Source organism: Psammomys obesus, unplaced genomic scaffold (assembly GCF_907164565.1).
Source record: "Psammomys obesus unplaced genomic scaffold, mPsaObe1.curated_primary_1811, whole genome shotgun sequence".
Lineage (NCBI taxonomy): Eukaryota > Metazoa > Chordata > Mammalia > Rodentia > Muridae > Psammomys > Psammomys obesus.
The window spans coordinates 8,678,275-8,682,317 of record NW_026590677.1 but is presented as its reverse complement, the minus strand read 5'-3'; the positions used below and the strand labels follow the sequence as shown (position 1 = coordinate 8,682,317).

General features: G+C 38.4%; 1 non-coding gene across 1 annotated transcript; it reads left to right on the top strand.

The window, feature by feature from the left end:
• Window positions 1-296: 296 nt before the first annotated feature.
• On the top strand, window positions 297-403 carry LOC129677690 (U6 spliceosomal RNA). Its single transcript, XR_008720235.1, has one exon. It is a non-coding gene; the product is annotated as a U6 spliceosomal RNA (small nuclear RNA).
• The last annotated feature ends 3,640 nt before the right edge of the window (window positions 404-4,043 follow it).

Here is a 4,043-nt window from a genome sequence, read left to right as displayed (position 1 = left end):
GTCTTGCTTCCTGGCATCCATTAAGGTGTTTACCGAGAGGTTAAAAGGAAAACCATATCTTCCAACAGACTCATCTCTAACCATACACAGGATGCTGAAATTTACTAAATTATATTCTTTCATGTGAATCTTGTGAAGATGGCCTGTGGAATTGTCTCTCAGACATTTTCTTCATTTGTTTCAAAAGACATCAAGAACCTCTAAATGCTGATAAGGAAACAGGGGAAAACTGAATTAAGTATCAAATAAAGTTTCTAACAGGAAGTAATCCATGTTCTCAACGAAAAAAATCATTCATGCTCACTTCGGCAGCACATATACTAAAATTGTAATGATAGAGAGAAGAATAGCATGGCCCCTGTGCAAGGATGACATGCAAATTTGTGAAGCATTCCATATTATGCCATCCTGAAAATGGCCATCCTGCCAAGAGCAATCTACAGATTCAACGCAATTGCCATCAAAATACCAACAACATTCTTTACATAATCTGAAAGAAAAATTCTCAACTTCATATGGAAAAACAAACAAACAAAAAAGAGAATTGCCAAAATGATCCTGTACAACAACACATCACCTGGAGGTATCTCCATCCCTGATCTCAAGCTGTACTACAAAGCAATAGTAATAAAAACTGAATGGTATTGGCATAAAAACAGAATGGTGGATCAATGGAACTGAATAGAAGAGCCAGAAATAAATCCACAACCTACAGATACTTGATTTTTGACAAAGAATCCAAAAACCATACTATGGAAAAAAAAGCATCTTCAACAAATGGTGTTGGTCTTACTGGATGTCTACACGCAGAAAAATGCAAATAGATCCATATTTATCACCCTGCATAAAATTAAAGTCCAAGTGGATCAAAGACCTCAACATAAAACCAGACACACTAAACCTGTTAGAAGAAAAAGTGGGGAAGAGCCCAGAAATCATTGGCACAGGAGACAACTTCCTGAACAGAACATCAGCACAGGTTCTGAGAAGAACAATCAATAAATGGGACCTCATGAAACTGAAAGCCTTCTGTAAAGCAAAGGACACTGTTGTCAGAACAAAACGACAGCCTACAGATTGGGAAAGGATCTTCACCAACCTTATTTCTGACAGAGGTCTAATATCCAGAATATATAAAGAACTTAAGGAGCTAAACACCAAAAACCAAGTAATCCAATTAAAAATGGAATACAGATCTAAACAGAGAATTCTCAGTTGAGGAATATGGAATGGCAGAGAAACACTTAAAGAAATGTTCAATGTCCTTAGTCATCAGGGAGTTGCAAATCAAAACAACCCTGAGATTTCACTTTATACCCATCAGAATGGCTAAGGTCAAAAACTCAAGTGACAATACATGCTGGAGAGGATGTGCAGAAAGGGGAACCCTCCTCCATTGCTGGTGGGAATGTAAACTTTTACAGCCACTTTGGAAATCAATCTGGCGCTTTCTCAATTAGGAATAGTGCTTCCTCAAGATCCAGCTATACCACTCCTAGGCATATATCCAAAATATGTTCAAGTATACAACAAGGACATTTGTTCAACCATTTTCGTAGCAGCTTTATTTGTAATAGCCAGAACCTGGAAACAACCAAGATGTCCCTCAATAGAGGAATGGATACAGAAATTGTGGTACATTTACACAATGGAATACTACTCAGCAGTGAAAAACAAGGGAATCATGAAATTTGTAGGCAAAAGGTGGGATCTAGAAAAGATCATCCTGAGTGAAGTATCCCAGAAGCAGAAAGACACACATGGTATATACTCACTTATAAGTGGATGCTAGACCTATACTATAGGATAAACATACTAAAGTTTGTACACCTAAAGAAGCTAAGCAAGAAGGAGGTCCCTGGATAAGATGATCAATCCTCACTCAGAAAGACAAACAGGATGGACATTGGAAGAAGGAGAAAACAGGAAACAGGACAGGAGCCTACCACAGAGGGCCTTTGAAAGACTCTGTCCAGCAGTGTATCAAAGCAGATGCTAAGACTCTTAAACAAACTTTGTTTGGGCAAAGTTCAGGGAATCCTATGAAAGAAAGGGGAGATAGTGGGACCTGGAGAGTTCAGGAGCTCCACAATAAGACAAACAGAACCAAAATATCTGGACACAGGGGTCTTTTCTGAGAGTGATACTCCAACCAAGAACCATTCATGGATATAACCTAGAACCCCTGCTCAGATGTAGCTCATAGCAGCTCAGTTTCCAAGTGGGTTCTCCATTAAGGGGAACAGGGACTATCTCTGACATGAACTCAGTGGCAGGCTCTTTGACCACCCTCCTTGAGGGGGGGATCAGCCTTGCCAGGCCACAGAGGAGGACAAAGCAGCCAGTCCTGATAAGACCTGATAAACTAGGGTAAGATGGAAGAGGAGGAGGACCTCCCCTATCAGTGGACTTGGAGAGGGAAATGGGAGGAGATGAGGGAGGGAGGGATTTTGAGGGAGAGAGGGAGGGAGGGAGGAAGGGAGGGAGGGAGGGAGGGAGGGAGAGAAGGGGCTACAGCTGGAATATGAAGTGAAGAAACTATAATTAATATAACAAATAAAAATTAATTTAAAAAATCATTCATAAGAATCACTGACATTTGTTTCCTCGAAGTTCACAGAAAATTCAACAATCAGTTCACAGAAAATTCAATACTTAAAAATAATGCCAATTATAGCTGAATCAAAAGTGTGCAATATTTGTGAACAGTCTGGGTAAATAGATCTATAGTGCCTATATACTGAACTATCTTAAAACACTGTTGAAATGTAGACAACCTACATAAATGAAGAACATTTTATATTCGTGGGTCAGATAATTCACCATTGGTAAGATGTTCATTGTTTCTACATATTCAATGAAATAACAATAAAAATTATACTAACTTTAAAAATTGTGGAGCTAATTCAAAACTTCTAGAAAAACGTAGAAACAGAATAAAGTTAGAGAACAATGTTGCTTGAAAGGAGACCTCACTATGAACCTAGAGTAATGAAGTCTAGGTTGCCTAGTAATGCTGTTGGAGTCGAGGCTGACAAGTAAAATAAAGGCCAAAATCAACCATCATACTTACTTACACCCACCCATTTATAGATAGCTGCCTATTTTGAGCCAACATTTTTCCATGTATCCCATGCTGGCATCAAGTTTGTGTGTAGTCTAGGCCAAGAAGAACTGGCTAGATGCCTGCTACAGCCTCTCAGGCACTGGGATTGTTGGCATATATACCATACCCTTGCTTCTTGGACAACTAGCATTTGGTAAATATGCAAAGGCGATTCAGTGCAGAAAGGATGGTCTTTCAGGAAACAGTGCTGAGGCAACTGTATATCAATATTTACAAATATAAATTAGGAACTACATTGTAACATATACCAAGACAATTCAAAATAAATTAGAGATGTAAAGATAAAAATGTAGAGATAAAAATAAGGGTATAAAATGTCTAACAGAACACACAGAAGAAAATCCTTGTCAATGAGTGGTAGGTAAAGATTTCACAGACAAGACACCAAGTAAAAACTATAATTGAAGAAGTGGAGAAGGTGAAATCCTTAAATTTAAAAAAATGTACACTGTTCCAAATGCATGGGTGAAACAAAATGGAAAGATAAGACTAGGAGAAAAAAGTTTGAAAATTTTATATCCAATAAAGAATGTCTATGAAACATGCAGAAAAGCTTCCAAAAGTCAGTCAGAAAATAGAAATTGAGAAATGTGAAAGGTTTCAGGTGTGATGTTGTTTACTGGGGCATTGTTCATTTTAGAAGAGATTTATTAGAGACATTAACATGGTATGCAGTCAGTGGTATGCAGACAGTAGCAAGGTGGGAATTCTGAGGAGAGATCAGGGCCACATGGCAGAGCGAGTATCACAAAATAATGCAAATGAAAATTTCAAACTAATCTCAAGCACTCATTGTGTCCCACAATCTCATCACCAGGAAGCTGAGGCAGGAGGATCATTTAGAGTTCTAAGCCAGGCTATATAACCACAAATTACAGAGAGAGAGAGAGAGAGAGAGAGAGAGAGAGAGAGAGAG